This window comes from Macaca mulatta, chromosome 8, assembly GCF_049350105.2.
Source record: "Macaca mulatta isolate MMU2019108-1 chromosome 8, T2T-MMU8v2.0, whole genome shotgun sequence".
In the NCBI taxonomy this organism is placed as follows: Eukaryota; Metazoa; Chordata; class Mammalia; order Primates; family Cercopithecidae; genus Macaca; species Macaca mulatta.
In genome coordinates this window covers 62,887,994-62,906,398 of record NC_133413.1, presented here as the reverse complement: position 1 = coordinate 62,906,398, position 18,405 = coordinate 62,887,994, and positions in this window count along the sequence as shown.

Sequence of the window (18,405 nt, the reverse complement as noted above, 5' to 3'; positions counted from 1 at the left end):
CATCTATTTATGCCTTTTACTTAATTAGATTAGTGCTAATTGTCTGATCCAACATTTTGTTTTGAATCATAACCATAAAATGAGGCTTTCTCCATGTCATCAAATATTCTTCAGAAACATCCCTTTATAGTGCTACTTAATATTCAATGCTTTGAATGTATCATAATGTAGCTGAAACCAGCTAGATGCCCACCAATCCCAGTTCCTCTTCCTGGGCACACAGATTGTTTCTCTCAGCCTTTCTGGCATTAATTTTGAGCCAATAACTGCACTCAGGCCAGTGAAATATGTGCAGCACTGAAATGTACTATTTCCAGGGTAAGCCCTAAAATGCCTTATAGGGTCCCCCTCTAGCTGAAAGCCAGGGACCAGCGGAGGACTCTGATGAAGCTCTCATGGCTAGCCCTGCATCAGGGTCTGAAATTCCACCTGGCAGTGTCAATTTAGAAGTAGAGAGCTGGGTCCAAAGGGTGCAAGAATGAGGTTATAGAAGATAACATAAAGGGAATGTCATTGGGGAAAACAACGAGAATTAAAATGTTTGCTATTGTCAATTAATTTCAGGTGAGAAATCCCATTTTAGACAACTTCTGTGAACAGCTCTCATTTACTCATAGTTGTGGTAATGGTCACTTTGTTTCCTGGGCATGCATAGCAGACATTTAGAAAAATGTCCATTTGGCTTTCTTCGTATGTGACTTGTCATTTCTTATTCTTTGCCGTTTGACTGATTAACTTAAAATGTATTGTTGTAAAATCTGGGAATTAGTTATACATTACATGTTTGTTACAATTATTTCTATTTTATTAATAGCTTTTATAATTTATGATGTTTTGATGCAGGCACCTTTAACTTTTCAAATTTTATAAAGTCAAACCTATTGTTTTTGTTGTTTATAATGTCTTCCATTGATTTTCTCTTAGAACCTTAGTCCTGCCAGAACAAACATACTATTTTTCTAGGCTGGCTTTAAGTTCAACATTAAATTTTTACTTTTTAATTTGTCTGAAATTTATTGTGTTATATTTACAAGTTAGGAATGCATGTAAATTATTGTTTAAAAATTTTTTTTAAAAAAGATTGTACCGTATATTGTCGCTTATTGAGCAAGTACTCTGTGCTTTACATGCACTGCTTCCTCCTTGCAGGAATCCAGTGAAGTAATGCAGGTATTAGCACCCCATTTTAGAGATAGGGGAAGGGGGCTGTGGCACTGTCACATACTTCATGTACAATGACAGGGCCTGGAAGTTGGGGAGCCGGGCTCTGAGCTCATGTGCGACTGCACCCCCCACAGCCTGCGCTGCACTGCGGTGTCAGCACACAGGGCTGCAACTGGTCCCTGTGGAATCAAGGTGAAGCTTTCTACGCTACACACAGATTCTTAGATGAGTTGGGATCTGTTCACGGGATGTCAGTTCTGTCCCATTTATTTCTGGGACTTGCGCATTATTATCTCATTATTAAGAGCTAGTAATTCTTATAAAAACCGTATTAGGCCAGATGTGGTGGCCTAATATGTTTTTTTAAATTATACCCTATTGATATTTTCTTTAGGAATTCATGCTTAGAACATGTCTAGTCTTGATTCTGTTTGTTTAGTACTTAATTGCACACTTGTCTTAGTTCCTGTACTAGACTGCAACCTTTTTAAAGCATGTGAGATTTATCTGTAGCACCAGGCGCTGCGATTTCTCATGGTTATTTAATAAATCATTGTCTGATTAAGTATTTTAAAATAAAATACGTTGATTCTATTTAGCTTAACAAACATAGTATTATAGTGCCTACTATGTGCCAGACTTTATTCTAGTGCACACAGTAACTTGGAAAGGTAGAATCAATTACTGGCCCATTCCAGAGATAAGGAAGCTGAGTTACAGCAAGCAAGAAAGTAAGTAAGCTGAGTTAGTTACATTACCGCCAGTAAGTGACGGTCAGAACTCGAGCCTGGGCTTGCTGGTGTGCATGCTCGATGTTCACTGTGCTGTGTGCCTCTCTGCTGATGGGACCATTAGGTGGTGAAAGATGGGTGGCTTTTGACATTCTTGCAGAGGACAGGGAGTTCCTTCAGCCTAGGAGGGGCTGGTAAAATACAGGTAGGCTGTAAAAGCACTTTGGGCCAAAGAACCAGCTTCCCTAATGTGGGAAAAGCAGAAACATGCCATTTGTGGAAATCAGCCAGATGTCAATGAAAGGTGTCTGTTGAGAAATCAAATAACCGTAGGGGAAAATATGTTACCAACAAGTCATTGTTATTTTTAAAAATGATTTTTGATCGCTACTTTTTCTTTATCAGGTCTAAGCAATTGAAAATTCCCCTTTCCCCTAGCATTGCACTATTTCTTTTTTTATATGCATGATGTTAAAACAAAATGACGCCAAGCAGCTGCCGAACTTGCTTGTTAAGTTTGGCTTGCATTTTCCAGGCAGGGGTTAAGTTGGGGAAATTACGTTGTCCCCAGTTTTTCTTCCAGAAAGACATCATGGTAGATTATCTGGCTGCCACCACTCATCCCATGCAGCTGCTCCCCTGTTCTGTTTGTCCTAAGCTCCCTCGAACTCTGCGGAAGTCAGATGGGACGCAGAACATACTGGGAGGCAGGCTGGCTTAACAATAATAAGGAGGCAGATTGAGCGTGCGGGGAAGAGGCAGGCAGAACTGGCGCTGCAAGTCCAGCTTCGACAAACTATTTTCTATCTGATGTGCTAACACATTGTTGGAGCTTGTCTCCCTTAATTCAAAAAAAAAAAAAAAAAAAAAAAAAGAGAAGCTCTTTAATTTGAGCCTCAAAATTGTCCCTGAAACCCCTTTACTTTTCAGTGTTTGACCTTACTAAAGAGGGACTATAACCACTCCATTTTTAAAAGGGGAAGTCAGAGATATGTCAGAGAGAGAGAAAATGAAATTTTGCATCAGGCGAAATTTCTGTACTGATATTTCAGAAGGCTTCATAATTCTGTGGCTGTATACAAAATGATCCATTTTGTTAATCTGAATTTCGAGGGTCATTAAAATTTTTTTTCTCTCCTCTGGAGTAGTTTATTACTTAGAGAGAGAGGGAAAAAAAGCCAGCTTAAAACCAGGTAAGGGAAGAAAGCTGACAAAAACATAAATTAGAGGAAGAACTTAATTTAAAAAGTGTCAAAAAGGATAGATAGTCTTAGTTCAATAATAAAGCCTGGTTCAAGAGCCTTCTATCTTTAAATAAAGCGTTCAAGCACTCTATTACCTGTATACAACCAATCTTTGATTTCCAATCTAAGTCTATTTTTGCTTCTCGTGATTAGCATACAAATGTGAAAAAAAGAAAAAAAGTGGTTACATGCGTGACGATTAGGACATGCCTTTGCTTTAATGTCAATGGTTTGTCAGGCTGGAGGTGATGAAATGAATTGCTGCCTGGCAGACTCCTTAGAGGTAAATCTTGTCCGAAAATGACTCCTATCCATCTCCTTTTATTTTCATTCTAAGTTCATCATACAAATGGCAAGCATATAAGCATATATTTGTTTTAAGAGATAAAGCACAGTAGCATATAGCAACTTACAAATGTATGTGAGAAGGCGGTAAGCATGGCTCCTGCAGCAATATCGTCCTCTCCACAGAGTAGCCATGAGTCCAGAGAGTTAGCCTAAATGTGGGGGCTTACCCTGCCAAGAATCACATGTTCCATATAAGAACTGAGAGGATGAAGTATAGAGACAAATCTTATGGTGCTCCTGACTCAGTGCCCAGGAAGAACTGAGACTGCAGGAATCTGCTTTAGTTTTCGCTCTAGGCATACGCTGAAAAGCACCACCTGTCTTATTTACTTTTGTATGAGCAGGGTGTAAGCCTGCCAAGGCTAAAATGCAAAACTCTCTAATAATATTGTCAGGGAGGGACAGATGCCAGATCCCTGCCTACCAGTTTCTTCTGAGCCTTCTCCAGAGTCTTCCCCGAAGCCTTGGTCCCTGGTCAGGAGGGGCCCTGACTAGCTGGGGATGTGCTAGAACGGCAAGTTCCTGGGGGTCTTGGTCCCCACGGGAGGGGCCTCACAGGGGTGGAGGGGAACCCACAGCATCCTGCTGACTGATGGCCCCATTTACATTCAAGGCAGTTATTATGCATGAAACCACTCAAGCATCATTTGTTTCAGGGAGTTCAACCAGTCAATTTTTCAGTTCCTTTCTGGTTCAGGGTCAGGAGTGAATGACGGATCTCAGGTTGGTTTCATTTTGGGCCAGTGATACTTCCCACCTTATTCAGAGCAAATTTGTTTAAAGACTCTTCCACTTATGATATGTGGAAACGTCCTTTCCTTGTGCCTCACAGAGGCACTGGAGAAGCTCTGGTGGGACTGGAGCCCCATTAGCACTGCACTAAAATTCACCTAAACAGATAAACTGTGCCCTGGACTCACTGGTCGCTTGAAGTCATACACCTGTGAGCCTTGTGCAGTGCGGAGGGTGTGTGCAAAAGCACATGGAAAAGTGGGCTATGGGCCACTGCGTGGAACTCCGAGTCAGCTGTGAAAGTCACTTGAATCTGAACTTAAAGGAAATCATCTTTCTCCACTTTGAGATGAGGCTTCAGATTCAATTCTAGGACAAGAAATTATTGATATAATCTTGGAGCTCCACTCAGAAGTTTACTAACATTTGTGTAGTGTGTTACAGTTCAAAAATGACATATTATGTATAAATAATATCCTATTTAATCTGCATGATAATCATAGGAGGAAGGCATTACTCCCATTTATCAATGAGGAAACTGAATCGCCAACAAGCTCAATCAAATTTCACAGACAAAAGAGAGAAAGTAAAAGCAACAAATATAACAAAAGCATAAAAAAATTATAGGTCATACAAAGAACTCCCACAAGAACCATGCTCTGGATGTAAGAAATGAGAGAGCCAAGCGTTGTGACAAATGTTATGTTGGCCACTGACCCGAGAGACAGAAACACTGGGGCAAAGCATTCTCCTTTCACTTTTATTTTGGAGTGCAGAGCAGAAGAAAGCTGTTTCAACACTAAGCAGATAGGAAAAAACGCACTTACCACTAAGCACGTGCTCCCTAAGTTACCCGTCACATTGGCACATGCGCTGTACACATGAAATCACCCAGCTTTTCCCTCTTCCCTGCAGATCAGTCATGGTGGCCATCTCTGGTTCATGCAGCAGAGTCAGGGCTTCCCTGTCCTGCACAGCCTGGCCCTGCAGAACAGAGCAGCCAGTGCTGCCTCCTGACCCTTCACTGCATTGTTTCTGCTCTCCCTTGCCACCTTTGGTAATTCTCTAATGAAGCAGAAGGTGAGATGAAAAACTAAAACACTTCCTGTGTCAAGCTGGAGAATGCTACTTCTCACAAGTGGCAAAACCACATTTTAGGGGTATGTATGTGGACACATAAATAGCTACACACAAGGAATTCAAGGTCCAGAGGGAAAGCACGTAATTCTCATGATTGATTAATTGCCAAACTTGTATAGACAGAGCTGAGGCCATCCTAGAATGATATATAATTTGATGAGTTCTGGGTGCCTATTTGTTCATAGGAAAGAGGCCAGAATAACTTCATTATACACAGATCCCATATCTGAGGTTTCCCTTCTTTATTGGAAGGGAGGAGACCGAATTGATTGACAGGCCAATTTCTAAACACTAGTGTCTCAGTATTACAAAACCAAGGCTTTGTGTGTGTTTGCTTGTGGAATGAGGTTTTGTAGATGAGTCCCATCATTTAAAAACACTCAATTGTAAATCTGAATAAAAGTAAAAAACAATTAAACTCAATAGACACACATTGGAGTTAAATGGCTTCCTCGGTATTCCCAGTGATCGCTGACAGGAATGCTGAGCCAAGACTGCTCCCCATAGCAGAGTGTGTCAGTAGCTTATTCATTTTATGTTAATACCACGTCAGAGTCCAGAGTGTAAAGATTCTGTTCGATAGACACACACCTGAGGCTGCTTAAGGCATTAGGTACATATACTTGTAAGAAATAATATCTTCTAGTATCATCACATCTCCTAGCAGATAGTTCATGCACACATAATATATTTAATCAAGCATTTCTGTCACTGATACACACACACAGGCACACACATGCATGCACAAAATGTAACCAGTTCTGTTTGTCTTCCCACTGTCATATGATGTGGTACCATCTGGCATCCAAGCAGCAGTACCTCTGACATCAGTGCATTTCTGTGTGTAAGTAAAGTGACACTGCATTATTAAAGCATTTAAATAGGTAATTCTTAAGCACTGTGCAGAAATAAATGTTTTTTCAACATTAATGCATGGAGCCCCAGAAGTGGTATCAGTGAGCATATGTCTGCTTTGCAAGTTAAATATATTTTCTCAAAGAAGAGTTAATATTTACTTTAGAAATTTTCAGTAAATAAAAGTTGTTTATGGTGGGGTGTGGTGGCTCACATCTGTAATCCTAGCACTTTGGGAGGTTGAGGTAGGCAGACATCTTGAATCCAGGAGTTCGAGACCAGCCTTGGCAACATGGTGAAACATCATCTGTACAAAAATATAAAAATTAGCTGGGTGTGGTGATGCGCACCTGTGGTCCCAGCTAACTCGAGAGACTGAGGTGGGAGGATCACTTGAGCCAAGGAGGTCGAGGCTGCAGTGAGCCATGTTCTTGCCACGGCACTCCAGCCTGGGTAACAAAGTGAGATCCTGTCTCCATAAAAACAAACAAACAAACAAAAGCAAAAAAACCCCCACAAAACTTGTTAATGTACATTTTCTTCCATCCATTATATGAATATTATGTAAAATAATGGAAATCACATCTATGAATGAAACTGAAAAGTGAGAATTTGAAGGATACAATATAATAAAGGTTTTTTTCTAAATCAAAAGAAGATATAGAAATACATATATGTTTTAATGAGTAGTTGTAGTTCTTTAAAGTGGATGAATTTATCTAGAGTATAATTTATGTAAAGCACTCATCAAGTGCATCATTAAATTGGTTCTGCAAAAGAGAAAGACTGCAAGATTAATTTAATATTCAACTTAACAATTTCCAACAATGTCAAACTTTTTTGATAAGTGGTTAAGCTAAAGGTGGTGGTAGGTCCATTTCACTTTTTCAAAGCAAATAACAACCTTAACAAGCAGTCAGCATCTCCACACACTGATAGGGCTTGCCCTGTGTGCCAGTGCCTTGCCAGCCACCGCGGGCATCGTGTGGGTGCAACTAAGAAACAGCCTGTGTGTGTGTGACCTGCCTGTGGTGGGGAAGAAAAGGCATTGGTTGAAAAATGGGAGCTTAACCAGCAGATGTTTGGTGACACCTACTAGGTAGGGTTGGGGCAGTGAAAAAGACTGATGGAATCTTTGTTCTTCTGCAGCTCATATTGTGGTGGGAAAAGAGATTCCTCCATAAGCTGATAGTATCAGGCAGTGATGGATGCTATGCTGAACTCAATGGGGCACTCTGATGGACAGAGACTGTGACGTGGGGTGACTGCGGGGTGATGTTCTGAACTGGCACTCCACAAGGACATGCTGTTTAAGCTGGTGATGGACAGACACCAGCAACCAGCAACACAGTGTTCACGGGGCGAACGATTGGTAGGAAGCCTTAAGGCGAGAACAAGGTGGTGGAGAGTACAAACAAGGTGATAATGAGGAAGTCAGGGAGGAAAGCACAGGAGTCCGTGAGGTTCTGTATCAGGAAAACCAGACCTGACCTCATCTGGTTGGTGAGGAGAGGATGGGAGAGTGGCGGTCAGGGCTGGTAAAGAAAGGCTTCCCTGAGCAGATTCTGTGGGCTAAAAGGAGACAACTGGATGCGCAGGGTTCAGAAGGGTCTTCCACACCTTATGCTTGGTCCTAGAGACACACTCAGAAGTAAGACTCAACATCCCTGCCTCTTACACAGAACTCTGTGTCAGAGAACTTCCTCTGTACTGAGGAATACTTGCCTCTGTTGATGCATACTTGCCTCAATACAGAGGAAGTTCTACTGATGAACCTCCCTCTTTCTAATATCAAATGGGACAAGTATGCATCAACCTTTTTTGGTTTCTCCATCCTTTGTGCTTTAAAGATAATTTTGAAAGCATTATTTATTGATACATAAGCATTCCATCATCTCAAGCTCTTACTCATTAAGCATCTTCATCTCTGAGCAGGTCTGAAGTGTAGCATTTCCCTTTGCGGGAACACAATGTGTTCACTGAAAATCCATCAGGAGAGTGAGATGTCTCCAAATCCTGTCATATGCCCAGCCCACCAAGGAGCTAAGGATGCTTATCAAGGAGAGATAAGGTCAGGTGGGAGCCTTCAGTGAGCTGGGTGTCAGCAAGATAAAGGGTGGTCACATGAAGGAGGAGTGGATTTGCGGTTGGGGCTGGGCTAAGGGAAAGGCAGTGAGAGATCAAAGCTGCCGGAGACAGATGGTCTCCATGTGAGGAGGGACATGCCCCCACTGGAGTTGTACCCGGTGTATCATAAGAGTTCGATGCACCTGAAGATGCTGCCTTAAGACCTGTGTTCCAATCCTTGCTCCACCTTTAACTGACTCCATGATCTCAGGCCAGTCACTTTGCTTCTCTGAACTATCATTTCCCAGTCTATTAAAAGAAAAGGGTATAATCACCCCCATCTCTAACCAGGGGTAAAAGGCAAGGCTTGTCAAAGAACCTAGCACCCAGCTGCAACCCTGTAGATGTGAGTATCTACCTTTCCAACAATGCAATGTGCTCCATGTGGCTCCCGCTTCCCACCACTGGGATGGAAGTCAAAGAGAAGCTGATGAGTGCCTGCAATGTGGAGGGTGAGAGAGTGAATTTGACAGAAGTGATCATCAGTTACTTCAACATTGTGAGCAGCCCACCCCAATGGCTTATTTTCCTGGAGAAAAAAGTGAATGACATCGGCTGGAGGAGCTCAGAGTAGCAGGCCTGCTTGCAGTATGGTGGTCAACATCAAAATCCTCATGACACTGGGGTGTTATGGGCAAAACTTCCTGCTTCCTGAAGTCTTCTTAGTTCATATCATCATTAAGCTACAATGGAAAGACCTAGGTTGTTGTTGTTGGTTTCTTTCTTTCTGTTTGTTTGTTTGTTTGTTTTTTGAGACAGGGTCCTGATCTGTCCCCGAGGCTGGAGTGCAGTGGTGCGATCACTGAAGCCTTAACTTCCTGGGCTCAGGTGATTCTCCTGCCTCAGCCTCCCAAGTGGCTGGGACATCAGGCATGCACTACCACCCCTGACTAATATTTGGTATTTTTTGTGGACACAGGGTTTTACTGTGTTGCCTAGGCTGGTCTCCCACTGCCTTGGCCTCCCAAATTGCTGGGATTATAGGCATGACCCACTGTGCCTGGCCTAAGACCCAGGCTTTAATGTAAGCTTTCTTGAAAAATTCAACCCTATTTTTACCATCTGTAGAGGGGTAGCATCTAAGATGCTTTCTGACCTGCAGGGGCTGGAATTCTTTGATTCAGAGGAAAGGTTGTTTGCTACAGCTCAGTTACCTTTCATTGCAGTTACAGGTGCAGATGGAGAGTTCCTGAACTCTGATGGTCATGTAGGAAAATGGAGAAAGGTTCCAGGACCTTGCACACATGCCATGAATCTCCAGGTGCCCAAGAAGGCAGAGCTAGTGGTGGAGTCAGCAAAGCCCACGCTGCCAAGATTTCTCACCTTCCCTCTTCTCCTTGACGCTGTTATCAGAATTCCATCCTGTACTCAGAATCTGCTCTAGCCAATAGTTTTGATGACTTTTTTTGATGTTTGTGGGCCAATAGCCACAATCTTTATCCTCCTAAAGTTTTAATAACACTTTTTTTTTTTTTTTGAGACTGCTTCTCAATTTGTCACCCAGACTGTAGTGCAGTGACGTGATCTTGGCTCACTGCAACCTCTGCGTCCCAGGTTCAAGTGATTCTCCTGCCTCAGCCTCCCAAGTAGCTGGGATTATAAGCATGCGCCACCACGCCCAGCTAATTTTTGTATTTTTAGTAGAGATGAGTTTCACCCTATTGGCCAGGTTGGTCTTGAACTCCTGACCTCGGGTGATCCACTGGCCTCTGCCTCTCAAAGTGCTGGGATTATAGGCATGAGCCACCATGCCTGGCCTATTAATAGTCTTAATAGGCAACACTGAATGATTACCTGAATTTCTTATTGTTTTAAATGCATTTTCTCATTATATTTTCTCATCTTGGCCTGATCTTGTTCCTTTCCTTCCTCATGCCCTTCTTCTGAGTCTAATTTGCAGATTTTCTGAATCTGTGTGAGGATGCAACGGTCCCACGCAGCACATCACAGTGGAAGTGAGTGGCTTCTGCTGCTACTCAGGGTAATACCAAGGGATGAACTGGTTGTCCCATGGAAGGGACTTTTGAAACACTGCTAGCAGTACTGAATCAGGCATAGGGCCGGGTGATGAAGTCGGCATTTAGCTTCAGTTCTGTTTATATTTGAGGTAGATTTCTCTCAGATTAGTTGGAGAAAGAAAGTTTTTCACAGGATGCACATAACATGCTTCAGTTTATGGTTGTGACTGATATTTCCTGAGCCTCTGAGCCCTTTGCATGGGAAAACTGCTCAAATCTGCTTCAGTCCGTCTTAGAGCTTTCAGCTTGGTCCCCGGGTCTTTTGTTTGAAGCCCTGGGAAGCTGAATTGACTCCTGTAAAATTAGTGTAAATTAAGATGTAATAGGTGGGAATCTCAGCCCACTAGCTCAGATATGTAACATCATTTTAAAAAATGCCTCTTAGTTTTTAGTTCAGAGCGTCCATTGTGCTGGGTGAGCAGAAAAACTTAACTTCAGCTCTGCCTGAAGTTGCCTGTCCACCTTTGTATACGCAGTGCCAAAGCTTGGGGGTTACTTGGTTGTTAGTGCACGCGGTGTACTCTCTGCATAGCCTTGAGGCAGGGCAGCTCCCTTCTTCATGGCCACCGGTATCTTCCCTTCTCTCTACTTGTTCTGGGAGAATTTCTATTAAGGATTTGTTTCAGATGTTGCTCTGTGTCTGAAAACCCCCTCAACTGGACTAAGATTTTAAATTCTATATTTCTTTGCTTGTTTATTGGTTTTCGAAATAAAAGCGCTGGGAAGACTTGGAGGCTCCCCTACCTCCTCTTTGAGACAAAGAATACACAGACATCATCTTCTTGAATGTAATAAAACACAAAGAGAAAAAGAAACTAGTTAATATAGCAGAAAAATTACCCAGATAATTTTACCGTAATCTTAGCATACTATGTAATGCTTTAAAAAATGTTCAGCAACGCTTGCAAAACCTTTGGTATTATGGATAGATTCTATGTACATAGAAATTTGGGGATGACCATCATTTTGAATTTTTTCTAATTTATCTGGACCTTCATATATCCTGCTATTAATGTTTAAAAGGCTTACTGAAATTCTAGATTTTTTGGAAAAGTATTTGTATAAAAAATTAGTAACATATTTCAGCCTTGGATATTGTAGATTTTTGCCCAGTTTTTTTTTTTCTTTAGACCACTAGTTTTCAAACTTGAGCGTGCCTGTATCACACTTAGCCAGAATCAAGCCCTGGTGGATTGGTTAAACCACAGACTTCCAAGCCACAGCCCCAGAGTTTCTGATTCAGGAGGTCTGGGGTGGGGTTTAAGAATCTGCACTTCTAACAAGTTTCCAGGTGATGCTGGCCCAGAGACCATGCTTTGAGAACCAAAGACTTGATTATCTAGTAGCCAGATACCATTGCTGTGAAGCAGTATGGCTTGGTGCAATGAGCATGAATTGTTGAGTCAGACATAACTGGTTTCAAACGTGAGGAAAACCCCAAATGCCTGACCACGCATAGTCAGTACAAAATGGAGGTGACCCATATTTCTGCACCTATATGTATATCCTAGCTACTGGCCAGCTCTCACAACTTTTTGTCATCTTTATAGCCTGTTAAGTTAAAAGAACTTGCAATAAAGAAGAGCTGATCATAATGATGGTAAGAATATTTTTTACTTATGTGAAGATCACAGACAGCTTGAAAAGCATCATGCATGAAGAGGTAATGTAGCATAAGACAGTTATAGAATTTGGGTCCGATACCTGCATTTGAAGCTCTACTCTGCTGTTTTCCACACAATGATGTGACTTTAGGCAATGCAGTTAATCTCTTCAATGCTGTTACTTCTTACATGTAAAACGGAAAAAAAGTAATGCCAGCTTCGTACTGTGCCCAATGCACAACACAACGTTACTTCCTTTTAAAGCTCACCCTCTTCCATTTTTGAGTGTGGACATTTGCAAACTGACCAAAACTAAACCTCATGTGAAGGAATATTCACTGATACATGGTCCTCTAAATTCCTGGAGAACAACTTCGATTTCAGTTAATTATTCTAGGCAGCCAAACGAACTTAATAGGAAAGAAAGGCAAAAACAAACTCCTTTTGGCAAGGATATAGCAGAAAGATTTTTTAAAAATCTTGTCTGGCAAAAAAATAAATGTCTGGAATCATCAAGCAGTGGTAGTAGCAGCAGTAGCAGCGGGTGTTGTAGTGAATAAAAGACTAAGAGGCTTGACCAGATGGTTTAGGGTGAAGTGTGTAAGTTTAACACTGTCCTGGCTCCAGGAGAAGTAGGGAACTATAAGGCAAAGAGAAGTAACCTCAAAAGTGGTATTTTGATTTGTCAATGCACCTAATTCAGGAGAGACATGCTTCTCTTGGGAAAGAGCCACTGAAGACTACTAGAAAAATGTCGCAGAAATTGGATATATTCCAAGGAAGTTGAAGGCCTTGATAGCATTTCTCGGCATCAGCAGGGGGCCCATCATTTCAGGTCACAGCCTTGAGTCCCTCTGGGGACTCAATGTGGTTTCAAATTCTAGCCTTGATCCCCAGGCTCTCGGATTGAAAGCTTTGTGTGTTTCTTGTCATTGGCAGCCACCTTTTTCTTGGACTCAGAAGCACCTTTTGCTCCCCACGCAACGCTAATGGCGACCACTCTGGGTCAGAGTCTGGCATCTGACTTCTTGTGTTAGGAGGAGAGGTTGGGCACAAATGACAAAGCAGATAAAGAAAACACAAGGCAATTCTATTGTTGAGGTATAGACAGTTTTCTCAGCAACAGAAAGTTAGCAACAGGTGTTGGATATAGGGAACAAGAAGTTCCATCGTCATTACATGTAGGGAATTATATTTTTAGTCTTTATTTTTTAAGAGTAAAAATCAGACTGTGTAAGGGGAATGGTCCAATATCATTGGTTTTAGTTTGGACCAGAATCAAGCATTATGGCAATGATGAATATGAGGATAAATGTTTATTTTTCTCATGTAATGGATACCAAATCCCGAGAGTCTTGGAACTGAAAAGGGTCTTAGAAGCCACCCATCCAGCTTTAGTCCTTGTGGAAAATCTCAGAAGCATCCCACAGACAGCCATCCAGTCTCTCCCCACACCTTCCAGTGATAAGTTAGCACATTCCATTTTGAACAGCTCTTATTGTTAGGAATGTTCTTCCTTATGTTTGTTCAACATTTCCTCTCTCTTGCCTGTGTCTTTTGTCTTAATTGTGCCTTCTGACATGAGACAGAATTACAGAAGGGAAATAAATCCTTAAAGGTATGATAACCAATTTTCCTAAAAAAAATTGTGATGAGAATGAGCCAATGCATAATTAAACTACATTTGATTTTTTTGGGGGGAGGGTTATATTTCTCCTTCACTCCAGTTCCCCTGAGGGTCTTCACATTCCCTAGTCCATTTCAATTTCCCATTCCTTCTCAGTTCTCAAAGCTCCGGAATTGTCTGGGACTCATGGTTCATCATCAGTAAAGCTTTCTGTAACCTGGACTTCTTGAACTTGCTCTTCTAACCAAAACCTGGTGCTCCCAGAGGACACTGCCTCCCCTTGAGTGTGATGCTTTTCCTCTCTCAGGTCCACCCCAGTGAGACATGTGTCCTCCTGGCTCCCTGTCACTGCTTCTAGACCATCCTGGTTCCTCCCTGCACAGCCATGCCCTGTGTTCTCTCATAGGGATGGTCACTTGGAGACACATTGGTCATTCCCCTCATTTCCCTGAGCTCTGGGCTTACACTCTGGGTGATGTTTTCTGGGCGATTTCAACATCCACATAGAAGCTGTGTCAGAGATTATTCTTTCCAAGACCTAGCCCTTCAATTACTTGTATCCCTCCTCATGCTCAAGGGTCTGCCACTGGCTTCCTTACCTCACTTTAAGAAATACCTTTTGAGAAGACATTTATGCAGCCAACAGACACATGAAAAAATGCTCATCATCACTAGCCATCAGAGAAATGCAAATCAAAACCACAATGTGATACCATCTCACACCAGTTAGAATGGTGATCATTAAAAAGTCAGGAAACAGTAAGTGCTAGAGAGGATGTGGAGAAATAGGAACATTTTTACACTGTTGGTGGGACTGTAAACTCGTTCAACCATTGTGGAAGACAGTGTGGCAATTACTCAAGGATCTAGAACTAGAAATACACCTTCCTGTGTCCAAGTGTTCTCATTGTTCAATTCTCACCTATGAGTGAGAGCGTGCGGTGTTTGGTTTTCTGTTCTTGTGATAGTTTTCTGAGAATGATGGTTTCCAGCTGCATCCATGTCCCTACAAAGGACATGAACTCATCGTTTTTTATGGCTGCACAGTATTCCATGGTGTATATGTGCCTTCTGACGTGAGACAGAATATAGAAGGGAAATAAATCCTTAAAGGTATGATAACCAATTTTGAACAGCTCTTATTGTTAGGAATGTTCTTCCTTATGGTTGTTCAACGTTTCCTCCCTCTTGCCTGTGTCTTTTGTCTTAATTGTGCCTTGTGACATGAGACAGAATATAGAAGGGAAATAAATCCTTAAAAGTATGATAACCAATTAGCCATCCCATTACTGGGTATATACCCAAAGGATTATAAATCATGCTGCTATAAAGACACATGCACACGTATGTTTATTGCAGCACTATTCACAATAGCAAAGACTTGGAACCAACCCAAATGTCCATCAGTGACAGACTGGATTAAGAAAATGTGGCACATATACACCATGGAATACTATGCAGTCATAAAAAAGGATGAGTTTATGTCCTCTGTAGGGACATGGACGCAGCTGGAAACCATAATTCTCAGCAAACTATCGCAAGAACAGAAAACCAAACAGCGCACATTCTCACTCATAGGTGGGAATTGAACAATGAGGACACCTGGACACAGGAAGGGGAACATCATACACTGGGGCCTGTCGTGGGGTTGGGGGAGGGGGGAGGGATAGCATTAGGAGATATACCTAATGTAAATGACGAGTTAATGGGTACAGCACAGCAACATGTATACATATGTAACAAACCTGCACGTTGTGCACATGTACCCTAGAACTTAAAGTATAATAAAAAATTAAATAAAAAAAAAAGAAATCACTTTTGAGTACACTGCCTTCCCTCGTCCAGGCAGTTCCTCTGATATTCTAACCGTAACATCCTTTGAACACAGCAGGGCCTAAAGCCCACAATTCCATAATCAGCCTTAAAATCACCTCCACGCACACCACCTTGGCTCTGCCTCTCACTTGCTTCATCTTACTGTGTTGACAAAATTCCAGTCTTGGTGAAATCCTATTTTTGCCTCCTTGCATGTGTACCAGTGTGGGTTAAATGCTTCAGGAAAAATCAACCAAGCTGACGGATCCCATTGTAAAATCAGCCCCAATTCCACGTGGCCATCACTATGGATTTGCCGTGTGCATTCACGACAAAAGTTTCTACTCTTGTAGAAGACTATTTCATATCTTTTCTTGTCTTCTCAAACCTCCCACGCTTCTTCCTCCATATTCACTCTCAGTTGATGAAATTTTACCAAGGAAATTGCAGACTCAGAAGAGAACTTCTGCAAGTTCCCATCTAACTGCCTCCCAGGGATGTGACATGCAGTTCACTTTCCTGCCAGAACTGTCAGTACTCCTCTCAAAGGTCACTGCTCCATGCAAAGAAACTGCCCCTGTGAAAGCCAACAGTGCCTTTAACACATGACTTCCAGCAGCTGAGTCTCGATCTCAGTCTTCCTGTACTTGGCCTCTCAGCAAGATTTGACGTGATGACTCTCCTTTTCCTGAACCTCCATCACTACCATTGACTTCTGGAAGTGTCTTTCTTTTTTTTAACTGGGCTTTCAGTTCACTGCCATCTCCTCATTTTCTTCCTGTCTCACTTGCTCTTCCTTCCTTCTCAATTGTCTTTGCTCATTCTTTGTCAGTTACCAGACTGTGGAGTGACCTGGGTCACACCTGAGTTATCTCATAAGCAGTCTTGCAACTTTGGACACAATCGCTGTGCTGCCAATGCTTGCCTTTCCCTGATCTCTAAACTCGTTACCAAACCTTCTCAGCATCTCCATCTCAATGTCTGACAGTCACCTCCATCATGGTGGGTTAGGCACGAGTGCCTTATCTTTGCCTTAGCTCAGGTCTCTCCTAGTTTATTTCCATCCACTGTCAAGCCCAAAACTTCGGAGCCATCTTTGACTTCTCTCTTTCTCACCCGTTCCATATCTAATCCATCAGCAAGTCATCAGTTCTAACCAAAACACATCCAGAATGCGAACACTTCTCCTGGGCTCAGTCCCCAGTGCCCTGATCCATCCTTGATCATCTCTAGCCTGGATTGTAGCCCCTTACCTGGTGTTCCTGCTTCCACTCTTGCTTTCTTATATACTATTCATGGCACAGTAGCCAGAGTACCTCTTTAAAAGCGCACGTCACATATGCCACCCTTCTGCCCAAACCCCTCCGTTCTCTTGGATGAGAAAGCCAATTCCTTACTATCCAAGGTCTTGCATCCTCCTCCTTACTCCCGAAGGCACTGGGCACCAAACTTTCTCAGGGCCTCTTCCCTTGCTCTTCCTTGTCTAAGTGGCAGGTGCTGTAAGAGCCCCACCCTTCCCCGTGACTCACCCCAGAGGCACTGCGGCTCTGGAGGATGGTTCTCGTACTGGCCGAGGGGCTCATACCTCGAGCACCTAAGCTTCTCTGCCTGTGGACTATTTTCTGAGATTGTGCTCAGCCTACACAAGGTAGACCAGGGGTGCCAGGGAGATCCTCACATCCAGTAATGGAGGGTGGCACCTACCCAGCTTCCTCACCCCTGGTGGGGCCATCCTCAGTGTGTTTCTCACAGGCCCTCAGAGGTCCCCAGTGACTTGAACCTCCCATGGCCCACAGTGGTCAGCCACCCATCGGCATACACTTAATTTTTCTGTGTAAGCTGTTAGATGATTAGAATTTTTAATGTTGAATGAACCTTTACTTACTGAAATTAATTAGCCCAATTTTGTCACAATGGATTATCTTTTTGGTACATTATTAGATGGGTTTAATAATATTTTGTTCAGGATTTTTGTCTATGTTCACAGGTAAGATTATCCTGGAATTTCCTTCTCTTAGGTTTTTTCTTCTTTTTTTCCCCCTGGTTTTTGAATTATTCTACTTTACTTCATAAAATGAATTGAAGGGTGTCTGTCCCCTTTGTATCTCCTTTCTGTATGAGTTGAATGTGATTGGAATCATATCTTTGTTAATGTTCTGGAAAAAGAAGTTCCAGAAAGCTTAGCTTTTTTTATTTTATTTCAATAGGTTTTGGGGGAACAGGTGGTGTTTGGTTACACGAATAAGTTCTTTAGTGGTGATTTCTGAGATTTTGGTGCACCCATCATCTAAGCAGTGTACATTGTACCCAGTGTGTAGTCTTATATCCTTCACCCATCTCCCACCCTTTCCCCTGAGTCCCCAAAGTCCATTGTATCATTCTTATGCCTTTGTGTTCACATAGCTTAGCTCCCACTTATGAGCAAGAACATGCAATGTTTGGTTTCCATTCCTGAGTTACTTCATTTAGAATAATCATCTTCAAATTCATCCAGATTCCTGTGAATGTCATTATTTCATTCTTTTTATGACTGAGTAGTATTCCATGATGTATATATGCCACATTCAGGATGTTTAGCTTTGTTTTGTTTGTTTTTCAGGGGATAATTTAATGTACGATTTCAATTTAATTAATTCTGTGATACCATTAGCTATCTAGATCATTCTGAGACAGGCTAGCCTATTATGTTTTTAGAGGAATTTGTGTCTCCAGTCTTCAAATATAAGGTTGTTCAGATTATTCACATTCCTAATGTTTCCATGAGTTTTCCTTCTTTTGCATTTCTAATACTGTTTATTCGTACTATTCTTCTTTCCTTGATCATTCTCATCTGAATTTTTTCATTAGCCTCTTCAAACAATGCTTGACTTTGTTGATCCTTTTAATTTTATCTTTCTTTTCATTTATGTTAAATTTGCTATTTGTTACTTTGTTTCTTAGCATTTCTTTATGATTATTTTCTTGTTTGTTTTTCCAAGTTCTTAAACTGGCTGTTTAACT